At 45.1% G+C, this 16,501-nt stretch overlaps 1 non-coding gene across 1 annotated transcript; it reads left to right on the plus strand.

Moving 5' to 3' along the window:
- Window positions 1-1,725: 1,725 nt before the first annotated feature.
- Window positions 1,726-1,800, plus strand: Trnat-ugu. The gene has a single exon. It is a non-coding gene; the product is annotated as a tRNA-Thr (tRNA).
- Window positions 1,801-16,501: the final 14,701 nt, after the last annotated feature.

The following is a 16,501-nucleotide window of genomic DNA, read 5'->3' on the forward strand; positions in this document are numbered from 1 at the left end:
GCCCAGGCTACATGTGTAGGAAATAAAAGACGGAAAAAATAACGCAAAGAGTCACGGTATTATTGAAGGACTATAAAAAGTTTGTCATTTATTGCGTTTCCAGTCTTCTTCGTAGGGAACTATTGTAGTTAACAAGACTTCGCATTACAATGTAGAAACCGACACGAGGACGCGCATTGCACAATGACATGTGCCACGTAATCAGTGGTTTTGGACAGCTTGTTAGATACACGACCATACAGATACATGAGCATTTGTCAAGGTGACAATGTTAATAACGACTCACTACTGGAAACATTCTCGAGAATTAGAGACATATAATAATTAAAAAAAAAATGCAGCTGTTAACGCAGACCGCATCCTGTGTCCTATCCATCTTATTGAGGTTGCTGCTGCCCGCATCTCGATGCTGTTGCGCTGCTGTTGTTGCTTCAAGCTTGTGGGACGCTTGTATGCTTATGACTGCCGCCGGCCAGCAAGACAGAGAGCACTCGAGAGGCCGTTTTCGTCCTCACCTGCGTTTCCTCCAGTAGCGTTATCTGTCACGTGTGGGCGTTGTTTTGACGGCTGGTGGCTGGTGCGACAGAGAGCGCCCAAGGTGCCACCGTCTCACTTTCACTCCCTCCCCCCAGTACGTTCCCCCCTCCCCCAAGGCTGGTGGGCGCTCGGCAGTTGCCTGTCTCATTCGCACTCCAGCAGCATTGTAGCGGGTAAGGTGTGCGTGTGGAACGATTCTGCCTTTTAAACATCCAATGTCTCGTATTTAAGTGCGTCTTTAGAGTGGGCACGTGGACAAGTTAAGCCAAAAATTACACCAACTTTGTTAGTAGCAATGGGAGGTGCTCATATGTTGGAATGCTTGGAGAAAAGCTGTTGCTTTTAACAGACTATTATAATACTGACAGGAAGAGGTCAACAATACTTACGTTCGACTGTGCAGTTTTTTTTTTATTTTGCCTGGTACTGCGACTTACCTCTCTGCTGTTCACCTCACCACGGTGCAGAGAGCGGAAATGATGTGGAATCACGCAACTAGCCTAGAGACAGAGAGAGAGAAAGAGAGATAGAGAGATAGAGAGAGAGAGAGAGAGAGAGAGAGAGAACTTAATTTATAGCCGCTTTAAATCATCCAGTTTTGCCTAGAACAGTGGAGCAGAGAGGAGGGGAAGGTGACCATTTTGCCGCCTTTTGTTAGTCTCACAATTGGCCTACAGCGGTGGGCAGCGAAGCGGGGAGGGGGGGACAATTGATTCTACATCTAAATCTACATGTATACTCTGCAAATCACATTTAAGTGCCTGGCAGAGGGTTCATCGAACCACCTTCACAATTATATATATGAAGACAGTAACTGTTCTCAAAAGAACAGAATACTGTTGATAACCGTGCAGCTTTAACCTGGAATAAATGATGACTAACTGAAACCCTCAGCTGCCGACAGGTGTTGTTGATATACCTCGATGTGAACAGCTGAAAATGTGTGCCCCGACCGGGACTGTCTTCATATACATAGTTAAAGGCTACCCAGCCGTTGACCTTCGTCTGTGCGAATGCGCACAGGTTGCCCAGACTCTTACGGGAATCGCCAAAGCGTGCGCGAGTAATGCGTGAATGGGCAAATGTCTATAAGGTACATTACATATGTAGAATTGTGGACAGTTGGGAATGTGAGTCTCACGGGAAGCGTGCAAGGGGTAAGTCCCTGCAGTCGCGCTGTTCATCTGTGTCCTCGGTGGCTCAGATGGATAGAGTGTCTGCCATGTAAGCAGGAGATCCCGGGTTCGAGTCCCGGTCAGGGCACACATTTGCAGCTGTCCACATCGAGGTATATCAACAACACCTGTCGGCAGCTGAGGGTTTCAGTTAGTCACATTCACAATTCTCTATTATTCCAATCTCGTTAGCGCGCGGTAAGAATGAACACCTATATCTTTCCGTACGAGCTCTGATTTCCCTTATTTTATCGTAGTGATCGTTCCTCCCTATGTAGATCGGTGTGAAAAAAAAATTTTCGCATTCGGAGGAGAAAGTTGGTGATTGGAATTTCGTGAGAAGATTCCGTCGCAACGAAAAACGCCTTTCTTTTAATGATGTCCAGCCTAAATCCTGTATAATTTCTGTGACACTCGCTCCCATATTTCGAGAGAATACAAAACGTGATGTCTTTCTTTGAACTTCTTCGATATGCTCCGTCAGTCCTATCTGGTAAGGATCCCACACCACGCAGCAGTATTCTAAAAGAGGACGGACAAGCGTAGTGTAGGCGGTCTCCTTAGTAGATCTGTTCCATTTTCTAAGTGTCCTGCCAATAAAACGCAGTCTTTGGTTAGCCTTCCCCACAACATTTTCTATGTGTTCCTTGCAATTTAAGTTGTTCGTAATTGTAATACCTAGGTATTTAGTTGAATTTACCTCTTTTACATTAGACTCATTTACCGTGTAACCGAAGTTTAAGGAGTTACTTTTAGCACTCATGGGGATGGCCTCACATTTTTCGTTATTTAGGGTTAACTGCCACTTTTCGCGCTACTCAGATAGCTTTTCTAAATCGTTTTGAATTTTTTTTGTTCTTATGATGACTTTATTAGTCGATAAACGACAGCGTCATCTGCAAACAACCGAAGACGGCTGCTCAGATTGTCTCCAAAATCGTTAATATAGATAACGAACAGCAAAGGGCCTATAACACTACCTTGGGGAACTCCAGAAATCACTTCTGTTTTACTCGATGACTTCCCGTCAGTTACTACGAACTGTGACCCCTCTAACAGGAAATCACAAATCCAGTCACATAACTGAGACGATATTCCATAAGCACGCAATTTCACTACGAGCCGCTTGTGTGGTACAGAGTCAATCCGGAAATCCAGAAATACGGAATCGATCTGAAATCCCTTGTCAGTAGCACTCAACACTTCGTGTGAATAAAGAGCTAGTTGTGATTCACACGAACTATGTTTTCTAAAACCATGTTGACTGTGTGTCAATAGACCGTTTTCTTCGAGGTAATTCATAATTTTCGAACACAATATATGTTCTAAAATCCTGCTGCTTATCGACGTTAACGATATGGGTCTGTAATTTAGTGGGTTACTCCTACTACTCTTCTTGAATACTGGTGTGACCTGTGCAACTTTTCAGTCTTTGGGTACGGATCTTTTGGCATCGACCTACATAGTGACCCTGAATTTACCACACACACTTATCCGAGGGGTGTGGATGCGATATTGGGTTACACAGGTCGTTATCTGCCCGAGAATTTCTCTTTAATACCGGACTTCATATATACCGAAAACTCATACAGATGAATCGGAATTCTTGTTCATTTTATTCGTATTAGTGCAGAGAAAAACAGATATTCACTCTGTACAGGCTGTCACAACATACGTATGATAAGCTACCATCAGGTTCAATGAATGGTTTCTTCTTAAACTTACTAATACGATTACAAAGGTTTAATGTAGAGAAAAATTTAAACCTAAGATTCACTTAACGGTCTACCCATCGGAGCCTCTTTCCTTCTGTGTATAAATACTGCACCAATCACTATCACACCATAGTGACAAATTTTTTCGAGTGATTTAGGCGGAACAGAAAATCCTCAGACATATAGTACATTACCTAAGGTACAACTTAATAATCACGTATTTTCCAGTTTTCTTTGTGTGGTTGTGACATCCCACCACTCTTTCCGTTCTATTTCTTTAGCATGTCGTTGACGACTGAGAATTTTCTAATTTATTTAATCTCTTGAGAGCGTGCGCCACGGGTCACCTAACATCCTTTCACTTCTCCCAGTGGTCAACTTAATGCGAAAACTGTGGTATGTGCAATACACCTTGGAAATCAGGTGTTTTCCTTTTGTCGATTTCTTATCCCTTTTAGCCAGAAACCAAAAGGGCGTGCGAAGAATGCTGGAAATTTTGCATTGAACCGCTGGAAAAATTGATATCGAAGTATGATATGAAAAGACATATGCGGAACACAAACACAAGGGAGAAATGCTTGGAGGTAAAATATGGGACAGTTAAAAGGTCAGATAAATCAAAATACTTAGGAGCATTGCTCCAACACGATGGACTGGATAAAGAGTTAGTGAAAGGAAGAGCCAGAAAATTAGACTTTGCTTAACAAACTAACACACAACAGTACAACAAAGGAGCGATATCCTACGAGGCCAAATCATGCACTACAATTCACTTAAACAAGGACTATGGTTTCTAGCTCTATACAACTGCAACGATCACGGGCACAATGCGAAAACAGTGACTGAATTTTTATGGACACCTAATAGCAAAGGACAAAAACTATCCGGGCAAAAAGATCTTCATTTATAGCACACCATTAAAGTCCACCTGTAAGTGGGTAGAAGAAGTCGATAGAAATGCGCAAGACACTACTGCCGTACTTGAGTTGATTGAAAATAGAGAAGGATTCAGAAGCAAAGTCAACAGCGTAAAATAATTTGAAGAAAGCCATTAAAAAGGAGATCCATACATTACGTTTCCGGTGGAGGGAGAAAGAAAAGATGTGAAAGAATGAAGCGGGGAAAAGAATCCTGAAGTTCTACGTTCCCTTTCATATAGATGAATTTCAACATTCATTGCCCGCTTTCATAAAAATGTCAAAAGGCAGTGGTGCGAATAAAAGTATGTGCGGCACTTGAATTAGCATTCAATGCTGTATACAATTGAGGCTCCTCAAATGACAATATCCGCCTATTAGTTGAAGTACTTTAAACTTGTGAAACATGAAATAACGTTATCTAGATCTTATATTCTCATTAAAGCCTTTCTCAGAGTCAACTTAAGAAACTGCGAGCTCGTTTCCAACACTCGCCTTGACAGGAGACCTTCAAAGAACGGGCAATCTTTCGCGGTTTCTAAGCTATGTACGTATGTCGATGTAACAGTTGCTTGAATTTCGTTTATGTCTCCTGTCTCTTCGGCAACCTTCGGAATGTAGCATTATGTTCTAGCAGTAGGAGACTTCCAACTTACATTCCATAATTTCAGAAAGGAATACGGCTTTCCACAAATACATGGCGTATCTGTTATTATAGTGCTATGGCGCCATACCGCTTACTGACCGAACAATACAATTTCTACGAATCTCGCTTTAATCAACAGTCGCCCGCCAGCAACCAGATGGAGAGCAAATATTGATTTAATTTACAACACATAGCACAAATGCCGTAACCCTTAAAAATATAGTATTGTTTGCAACTGAACACCTGCGAGTTTTAAAAGCGAATAGTTCACTGGTAGAATACACGTTTATAGCGCATTCTTGGAAATCAGCGCGATGTGATTTCTGCTTTGTCCTCCTTTTCCCCGTTTCAAATACCGCTGAGCATTATTTGTGATGTATGGGTGTCTATTTCGAATGTCATTGGAAGTTTGTATGTTATATTAAAACTGCCAAGAAAGTTGCTTCTCAGATTCTGGAAACACATAAACACCAACTCAGTGAAAAGTAAAACTGTTGCATAAAAATCACAGTTAACAGTCGTAGTACCGGACGAACTAGCAAACATTTCAAGATTTTTTAAAATCAATTGAAGTTTTTTTTCCTACTTGGCCACTAAAAGATAGAACCGAAAAAGTTGGAAATTTGGAAATGTGTGGTAAGCTCCTATGGGATTAAACTGCTGAGGTCATCGGCTCCTAATGTCCGCCCCCGGTAGCTGAGTGGTCAGTCTGCCGCCGGCAGTGCTGCGAGGCGGTCACGCGCCAGAGCGCTGCAGGCGAGGCGCGCACCGTGTGTTTGTGTTTACTTCGGCCGCTGTAAGTGCCGTTTTCCCTTCTAGACCACCACGGCGCACAACTATCGGAAGAAGACATTACGTTTCAACTTTTGTTCCGACTTCGCCCGACTCAAGGCCCTGGAGGTAGAACGATTTCTTCGCGATGAAGTTAAAATACCACTAACGGATCTAATTGGTATCCACTTGTCCATTAGTTAGCAGTACTGTCTACGTCAACATGATCAACGATGCGGCGTGCGACAAGGTGTTTCAAGAGGCAAAACGTGGACTGCGCTTCTGTCATTCTGACGGCAACGTCGGACCCGTTACCGCCGCAGGTCTCGGCACACGAACGATAAGGATCTTCGAACTGCCGTTCGAACTACCTGCAGACGTCGTCATCGAGGCGCTCCGTCCCTATGGCAACGTTCTGGAACATGTTGCCGAACGATGGGTACAATTTCAAACCTCGCCCGTTTTAAACGGTGTTAGACAGGTCCGCATTGAGTTGCAGAAACACGTGCCTTCCTATCTACGTATCGGAGGTTGCCGTGCCACTATAATGTACGACGGCCAACCTCGGACCTGTTCCGGTTGCGGAAAAGAAGGCCACCTACGGTCTGAATGCATTCAACGACGTGTCGCGCAGCTCCCGTTGCCGGAAGCGTCCGTCACACCCACGATGACCGCCCTACCGGTCACTTACGCAGCAGCTCTTGCCACGTCTACAAAAAATGGCTCTGAGCACTATGAGACTCAACTGCTGTGGTCATAAGTCCCCTAGAACTTAGAACTACTTAAACCTAACTAACCTAAGGACATCACTCACATCCATGCCCGAGGCAGGATTCGAACCTGCGACCGTAGCGGCTGTGCGGTTCCAGACTGTAGCGCCTTTAACCTCTCGGCCACTCCGGCCGGCGCCACGTCTACAGTTTCGTCCAGTCCGTCGCCCGGTCCTTCCGATCGGCACGTCCCACCGTCCCAGTCACCTACGGACGGTGCAGACGTCCCACCTGACAACCTTGCCGCCGAACAGGCTCCCGCACCGGACGCTGAGGAGACCAGTACTTCTTCAGAACACCTGTTTGACATTTCATTGTACCCAACGACGCCTTCGAACCAGGTCGACGCTCCTCCTTGCCGTCGTCCGACACTGAGGAACACGTGCGCAAACAACGCTCGCCACGTAGGCGGAAATGCCGCCACCGTTCACCCACGGGCTCTCAAAGCGTCGCCACCCGCGACGACGAAGACGACACCCAACTAGCCGACATTTCCACACAGAGGTCGGCGGACAGCTTTCGCGATGAACAAGACGTTTCGCAGGACGGGACCACCATGGAGGTCGCAACGCACAGTGTAACGATCGGTGCGCAAGTTGAGACGCCTGTCTCCCCGCCGACAACTCCAGATCTCTCTCACCACGACTCAATTCCCGTGGACATTGGACAGACCCACGGCACAGGAGCACGGGCCGACGACATTGAGGAAGATACACCCCCTCCTCCGGATGAGTTGCCTCCGCCGGACAAGGCTACCTGTTAACATCAAAAGCGAGGCACTGCAGCTAAAGGGACGGGACTTCCTGTCGGTGCCCTCCTCATACTTCCCTTGGCGATGGTAGATGCGCGTCCACCACCACTGAAACAAACGTACCGGTTCCCCACACTGAACGTCAACATGATCGGCACTGCACCCACGCTGCAGCTCCTATGTGACACGCTTCGGGCCTCTGACGTCGACGTCGCCCTTCTTCAGGAAGTACGCGTTGCCACACTACCACCAGTCTACGGCTACGACTCATACACGTCCACATGTGATCAATCAGGGCATGGAGGCGCTTTATATATACGCGAATAAATCCCACTGAAGGACACGACAACCCTTCCCTGTGGAAGGGGCATGGCTGTTACCATCTTCGACACGCGCGTCATCAATGTCTACGCTCCGTCTGGCTCAACGAATCGTCGGCAGCGGTAGTGTAGTTGGAACGTCTTTATAAACAATGTCTTTTACGAATCCTCACAGGAAAAAATCTGGATGCGTAAAGTCCGGCGAACGAGCCGGCCACGACACATCTCCTCCGCGTCCAATCCAACGACTTGGGAATTGTCTCTGCAACTCATTTCTAGCCATCAGCGAAAAATGTGCCGGACACCCATCGTGTTGATACCACATTCTGTTCCTTGTTCCTAAAAGTATTTCTTCCAATAACAGACATAATGTTTCCTGCAGGAATGTGGTGTACTCCCTACTATTAAGATTTCCTTCAATGAAATAGAGGCCTATAATTCTGTCTTCCAGGATTCCACACCATACAGTCACCGACCACGATTTTTGGTGTGCAACTTGCCGCAGCCAACATGGATTTTCAGTTTCCCAATAATACATGTTATGCAAATTAACATTTCCATGGTTCGTGAACGTAGCCTCATCAGTAAATAAAATCAAATTAATAAATGTGTCATCACTCTTAATATGAAGTTGACTCCATCGTCAGAATTCAATACGACGCATACAATCAGTATCAGTTAATTCTTGGTGGAGACTGATGTGGTAGGATGATATTTATGGCGATGCAGAACACGAACAACACTGCTCTGGCTCATGGCAGATTGGCTTGCGATTTGAAGCGAATAACACAAGGATCTGGAACCACAGTGGCATGAGTAACAATTTCCGTTTCCTTGTTAGTAATTTTCCTTTGCCGGATATGTTTCCGATGCGTTAAAGATCCAGTTATTCTCGATTTATTATACACATATTTAAATCTAAGACGTCTAGGGTGAGTACGTTAAAGGTATCTTTCAGCGAATAAGTCTCTAGCTCTCACTGAATTTCGTTGGCATTCTCCGTAAGTGAGAACCATATCGACTTGTTCTTCGGAGGAATGCATCATTCACATTCGCTTGATTCGACGATACTAGTCGTACCGTCCCTATTAATGTTGTAATGCGCAACCGTCGAATGGTGTTTACATGTCGATGATACGTTACATGTATACACCGTATTCGGCGAATATGTACTATTTGAGCGATATACGAGAGAGAATTGTCAAAGCATGTGCTCCGATAAGTGCCGAAGTGATAAGGAATACCACTCAATCCATGATAAGAAGACTGCAGCACTGCAATGATACCAATGGGCTTCACTTCGAACACCTTCTGTAAATGGACGTTCATGCCACCTTTTGAACTACGTTCACCTTCAGAGACGTTACTGTTGCACATCATTGGATTCGTCTCGATAGCTGCTATCAGAAAATAAGTACCAAACTGTAGCATCCCATTAAAAAGAAAACAAAGTTGACCTTCATATCTCCGGCGCGACTCCACCTAGCAACAAAAGGCCAACGTCATATTATGGCCCCCGTTGTCCCGTGCAACATTAGTCCCACACAATTTTCAGCTACTACAATACTTTCGGAGTTATTCTAGGTGGCAATAGTTAGTGACTCACCCTCTATACCTGCAGACATGGCTGTTATCTAATTCTGACAGGCCGTTAAGGATGAAGGGGTGGGATGTTGGAAGTCTTTATTGGTGTTTTTATTGTTTCTTTCCATCGGTGGAAACCCGACGTTTTGATTGGTGTTTGCATTACTGCTTGTGATTGGTGGAAATCGACGAATGGAAAACCAGGCGGCAGCTGTGACGTGGCGTTGTTTTTCTGCTTCCTAGCTGCGGCCGCTGCGGTCTCCTGCGCGCCTGTGTGTACTGCTTGACGTGAACTGTCGTTCCGTAACGCTGTTGTTGCTGGCAGCCAAGACGTCGGAAGTCGCTACCCGTCTTCCCTGTTCATGTTGGCGGGTCGCTCGGCTATTTCTATTGCACATCTAAGCTTCCTCCTGAAAGTAACAGGCTGTTTCGCCAGCACGCGTGCTTCACCAGAATCAATCTGTTTGCCGCACTCAGTCACGACCGGTGGTGAAGGTTGTGGGAGTCCCCCACATCAAGGTGGGTCCGGGCGTCGCGTCTTGGGGTGGCCCGTCCATTCCATCCGATGACTTCGGCGGTTTAGCATTGGAGCGTTCTTGTACACTCCTGGAAACTGAAATAAGAACACCGTGAATTCATTGTCCCAGGAAGGGGAAACTTTATTGACACATTCCTGGGGTCAGATACATCACATGATCACACTGACAGAACCACAGGCACATAGACACAGGCAACAGAGCATGCACAATGTCGGCACTAGTACAGTGTATATCCACCTTTCGCAGCAATGCAGGCTGCTATTCTCCCATGGAGACGATCGTAGAGATGCTGGATGTAGTCCTGTGGAACGGCTTGCCATGCCATTTCCACCTGGCGCCTCAGCTGGACCAGCGTTCGTGCTGGACGTGCAGACCGCGTGAGGCGACGCTTCATCAAGTCCCAAACATGCTCAATGGGGGACAGATCCGGAGATCTTGCTGGCCAGGGTAGTTGACTTACACCTTCTAGAGCACGTTGGGTGGCACGGGATACATGCGGACGTGCATTGTCCTGTTGGAACAGAAAGTTCCCTTGCCGGTCTAGGAATGGTAGAACGATGGGTTCGATGACGGTTTGGATGTACCGTGCACTATTCAGTGTCCCATCGACGATCACCAGTGGTGTACGGCCAGTGTAGGAGATCGCTCCCCACACCATGATGCCGGGTGTTGGCCCTGTGTGCCTCGGTCGTATGCAGTCCTGATTGTGGCGCTCACCTGCACGGCGCCAAACACGCAGACGACCATCATTGGCACCAAGGCAGAAGCGACTCTCATCGCTGAAGACCACACGTCTCCATTCGTCCCTCCATTCACGCCTGTCGCGACACCACTGGAGGCGGGCTGCACGATGTTGGGGCGTGAGCGGAAGACGGCCTAACGGTGTGCGGGACCGTAGCCCAGCTTCATGGAGACGGTTGCGAATGGTCCTCCCCGATACCCCAGGAGCAACAGTGTCCCTAATTTGCTGGGAAGTGGCGGTGCGGTCCCCTACGGCACTGCGTAGGATCCTACGGTCTTGGCGTGCATCCGTGCGTCGCTGCGGTACGGTCCCAGGTCGACGGGCACGTGCACCTTCCGCCGACCACTGGCGACAACATCGATGTACTGTGGAGACCTCACGCCCCACGTGTTGAGCAATTCGGCGGTACGTCCACCCGGCCTCCCGCATGCCCACTATACGCCCTCGCTCAAAGTCCGTCAACTGCACATACGGTTCACGTCCACGCTGTCGCGGCATGCTACCAGTGTTAAAGACTGCGATGGAGCTCCGTATGCCACGGCAAACTGGCTGACACTGACGGCGGCGGTGCACAAATGCTGCGCAGCTAGCGCCATTCGACGGCCAACACCGCGGTTCCTGGTGTGTCCGCTGTGCCGTGCGTGTGATCATTGCTTGTACAGGCCCTCTCGCAGTGTCCGGAGCAAGTATGGTGGGTCTGACACACCGGTGTCAATGTGTTCTTTTTTCCATTTCCAGGAGTGTATTTTTGGCATCGCTACATCTGAGTTGGAAACCGCTATGTCGGTTGACACGGTTATCATGGACTCGTATCCCCACAGCATCTTTAGAGGTCGAATACCAGAAGCCATATGATAGAGGTCACAAGCTGACGGACAATGTAGGAGTGGCAGTCAAAATACTGTCAATTTTATATCCGGTTTTATTTGTTTAATTTTCCAATTGTTTATTAATTGCTACTATTATTCTGTTTAGTTACGAGAGTGAAAGAAGGTGTAAATGTGAAATACAGTTTTATGTAAAGTTTTTGTGCATACATTGAAGTAACAAGTCACGCGAGGAGTGTTCGAGAATGACGTATGTGTTAGTCATTCGCACAGGGGAATTTATTGTACACTATTTCGTCAGTTTATGGTACTGGGGAAATGAGATTATGACTTTGGTAAAGTAGTTTTGTTAAGAGGGAGTTAATTTTATATTTGTGCGTTTTCAAAATTTATTTATTATAATTTTCTCTTCTGATTCAGTGACAAGTTTTGACTGGTTCTGCATACATGCGTGGGAATGAGAGGGCCAGATGCTGCTTTCCGATTGGCTGTGATGTTTCTCTGCCAGTCAGCAGTTAGCATATTCGCGTGTATTTTGGGAACCAAAACCACCTTTTTCTTCGAGAGAAGAGTCGTGGTTTGGATCTCATAGTGTTAAGACCTACTGGTATGTGCTCCGTCGAAAATGATTAATATTGAGATATTTCGGCACTAAAATGTTTGAGGAGTACCGTGAAGTGTGGTAGGGAATTCGGTTTAAAGCACAGTGTGAAATTCGGGACATTTGGTGGCATTTAAATCAGTAAATACCGCGTGGCGTGTTATTTACTCGCGAACTTGAATATTTTGTCCCGTGAGATTAGCAACATCTGAGCGAGCAATTCTGAAAGAAACAATCCATTTGTACGATTCCTGTGGAGGATTACCGTAAACTGATTACGGTTATGAATGAAGTGTGCGGATGAACTTTTCAGACTACGTACAGTTTAGAGTAAGGTTTGGTAGTGACTGGTGTATGAAAGTTTTCGTTATAAAGAGAAACACTACGCAAACAAATACATTCTTTTAACTTTCCTTCTATTGCCAAAACAATTTCAGTGTGACTTGATGCTATGATGTGTACAGCTGTTTCTTCTTTATAGTTTTTTCCGGCTGAGAACTGCATGTAACAAACTTCTAGGAGGCGTGAATGTAAAAGAAAAATTCACCAGATGAGTGGAACTTTGCAAAGCACCACGTCGCTGTAAATGGTGCATCAAGGCTCAGGAAGTATGAAAAGCTGTACAGAAGAAATTGGAAATTTGTGGTAAGGACTATGTGACGAAACTGCTGAGCTCGTCGGTCCCTAAGCTTAAGCACTGCTTAATCTAATTTAAACTGACTTATGCTAAGGACAACACACACACCCATGCCCGAGGGAGGACTCGAACCTCCGACGGGGGGAGCCGCGCGAACCGTGACAAGGCGCCTCAGACCCCACGGCTACCCAGCGGCTGTACAGAAGAGAACCACCATCGAAAACAAATGTGAAAATGAGTACTGTCGAACAGTGATCAAAAGATTGTATAGAACAGTGTGCGACAAAGTGGAAAAGCAGGACACTGCCCTTTCTTGTGAAACTCAGCTGGCCCTTTTTTTACACGAAACACTGCGAGCTACGGCTGAAGGGGAACAGACAGATTCCATATATCAAGATTTCCGAGAAGCATTTGACACGGTACTCCACTGCAGGTTGTTAATGAAGGTACGAGTGTATGGAATAGATCCACAGTGGCTCGAAGACTTCTTAAGTTATAGAATCCAGTATGTTATGCTCGATGGCGAGTGTTCATCAAGGTCAAGGGTATAGTCAGGAGTGCCCCTAGGAAGTGTGGTAGGACCGCTATTACTTTTTATGGGCAGCAGTCTGCTGTGGTGTACGGGAAGGTGGCTGTAGGATGATACGAGATATCTTAGACAAAATTTCTAGTTGGTTTGATAATTGACAGCTGGCTCTGAATGTAGAAAAATGTAAGTTAATGCGGATGATTAGGAGAAACAAACCCGTAATGTTCGGATGCAGCATTTGTAGTGTCCCGCTTGACAAAGCCACGTCGTATAAATACCTTGACGTAACGTTGCAAAGCGAAGTGAAAGGGAACGAACGTGTCAGGATTACTATAGGGAATGGAAGTGGTCGACTTCCGTTTATTGGGAGAATTTTAGGAAACTGTGGTTCATCCATAAGGAGACCGCTTATAGGACGCTAGCGCAACTTCTGCCTGAATACTGGTCGAGTGTTTGGGAACCGCACCAGGTCGGATTAAAGAAAGACATCGAAGCAGTTCAGAGGCGGGCCGCTATATCTGTTACTGGCAGGTTCGAACAACACGCACGTATCACACAGATGCTTTGGGAACTCAAACGGAAATCACTGGATGGCAGATTGAAAGTTTTATTATCAAAAATTGTTATTATTAGCCTGGTGAAAGTTTTACTATCAAAAATTATTATTACCGCAACAGACATTCGGAAATGTGTAAACCTCTATCTCTGACAATATTATTGTTATCTATACTTTTTCTCTAAAATTTGCTAGGCTGTTCTAGTGAAACTTTATCATCGCTATTGTAAAATCCGATATGTAGCCTTACAACTTGTATTATGGAAATCCTTATTCCGAGATGTCAGCACTCAAAGTTTTCTGGAACTTCGTACTATCGGACATGTCAGTATCCTGACAGAGAAAAAAAGCAGAAATTAATTAATCTTCCTATTGAAACACGTAGGTATTCAGTAGCAGCGATGGCGAGGCATGACAGAATCTCTGACCAGAGAGTTATTTATCGTTGCTAGTCTGCGCTTGACCGCGCGTGAGTGCAGTTGTTGTACGTAGCGAGTCGCGAGAGCATGTAGTTCTTTTCGAGAGCAGTAGCGCGTGCGAGATGACACAGTTGCGGGCAGTTGCAGTTGCGAGTCGGAGTTGTGTGTGAGGAGTCGACGGGCGTCGACATGGGTCTCTGGTCAAGGTTCGGGACGAGGTATATTTTTAAATAAGGTAATGAAGCAGCATTGCGCACATCTGATAATGTAATGTATATTAACTGTAATTAATTTGTTCAAGAATTGCCCCAATAATAATTTTGTTCTCAAAGCAATCGTTTTAAGAAAATAATCATTACAATTGAAACAATATTTCCTTTGCTTTTCCTCCCAGAATCAATTTATCAGGCTGATTATTGCACAGGGCCTAAGGTTAGCGGAGCTGGCCTTATAAAATTTATCAGGTTGATCTTAACGTTAATTTTGTGGGGACTTAACATTTTTTCACATTTTTATTATCGTTGAGTTTTATTACTGTGGGAAGCTAACATTTGGGTCTATTTGCATTTTCATTCAATTCATATCATTTAAAAATAATTACGGGGAGGTTACACTTAGCACGATGAATATTCACATTTAAATAATTTTCTTTCATTTTTGGCGGGGAGGTTACACTATAAATTATGAGAAATCAGTTCTCTTGCATCGGACTGCGATTTTTAAAACGTTCTCGGTAATGTTCCTGCACACATCAGACAGCCTACCTCGTCTTTCCGCTGCAACCACTTGAATACTCCACATCCAGCAACATGCTAACACAATTCAAAAGAGATACTGCGATCCATGCAGGGCGCAGTGCATGGTCACAACTACCGATGCAACTACTTCCCTTTTTCTTTCTTTTTTTTTTTTTATAGAAATTAAATGATCAGGAGGGGTTTAGTCAACAAGCCAAAAGTGATGTAAAAAATTAAAGGAATCAATAAAAAACTTTTAATTTACTATAGTCTGAAAATTGACGATTCGCACAATGAGAGAATGTGCTCAGATATTTCTTTTGCTTGGAAAGTTTGTTTAGCAAAAACTTAAATTATTCCACAATGTCTTTAATCAAAAATCACGTATCTGGTCACAACAAAGATACGAATATAACTTTCAATGTACACATACACAAATCTGACAAAATTCCTCCAGGGCGCAAGCAGCAACAACTACGCGCAGCAAAAAAGACAGATTAGCGAAAATCATTGGTTAGTACAAAAATCTCCTGTGGCGCCACTAGTTCGGTTAGGAGAGGCTGCGACCTCCTCTGACGCGCGGCTTCTGTCCACACTAGGCTGCGTCCGAGCGCTCTCGACAACTGCTCGCTCACTATCACTCACAGTAATAATATCTCAGACTCAGAGATTGTGCATTCACGCAACAGCAGAATCAACAGCCAACTTTCCAAAGAAAAGATACGGACGTACAACTTTCAACGTAACGTTCTTTTCGGGGAACACTGTGAAGAAAATTTGAGTAACTGCCATTTGAAGCTGAAGGAACGATCCTACTGCCGCCAACATACATTTCGCGTAAGAACTACGTAGGTAAAATACGAGAAATTAGGGCTCATATGGAGGCATATAGACAGTCATTTGTCCCTCGCTCTGTCTGCGAGTGGAACAGGAAAGGAAATGACAGGGTACACTCCGCCACGCACCGTATGGTGGCTTGCGGAATATGTACGTAGATATACGAGTGTAAGTCAATTATTATCCGCAATTTAATTATATTTTTGTTTATTTTGGTAGTACTGTCGTTTTACGTTAATGACGCATGCTTTGTTTATTTGTTGTTATATCTGTGCAATTTTCAATTTGCTAGGTTACTTTCGTTATCGCTGCCTTGATGTTAATCACGGCCATTCCGCTGTCTATTTTCACCAAAGAAGAGCAACGTTCAGTGATCCGTTTTTTGGGGTCGGAAGGCGTATCCGGGCCCAAATTCATCGAAGACTTTCGGTACAGTACGGGAACAGTGTTTTACCACAACTGAGTGTCTACGAATGGATTGAAAAATTCCGAAATGGTGGCACAAGTGTTACGCACCATGAAGGAGCCGGACGACGGTTTACCGTCACAAATGAAAAAACCATTGAGCGTTCACATGAAATAATTTTCTTAGACAGACGAGTAACTATTGACGAACTAGCACATCGTCTTAAATTAGTCACGGTTCTGCATACGAAATAATCCACAACAGACTTGGGTTTCATAAAGTTTGTGCAAGATGGGTCCCGAAACAACTCACACACTTGCGTAATCAAATGCGCTTGGACATCTGCAAGAAATATTTGGATCGCTATGGTAATTAAGGGAACAACTTCTTAGACAGGATCATTACTGGTGACGAAACATGGATCCATCATTACAAGCCCTAGAGTAAACGGCAGAACATGAAATGGAAACATCCAAATTCGTCGT

The sequence above is a fragment of the Schistocerca piceifrons genome, chromosome 5 (genome assembly GCF_021461385.2).
Source record: "Schistocerca piceifrons isolate TAMUIC-IGC-003096 chromosome 5, iqSchPice1.1, whole genome shotgun sequence".
NCBI lineage: Eukaryota > Metazoa > Arthropoda > Insecta > Orthoptera > Acrididae > Schistocerca > Schistocerca piceifrons.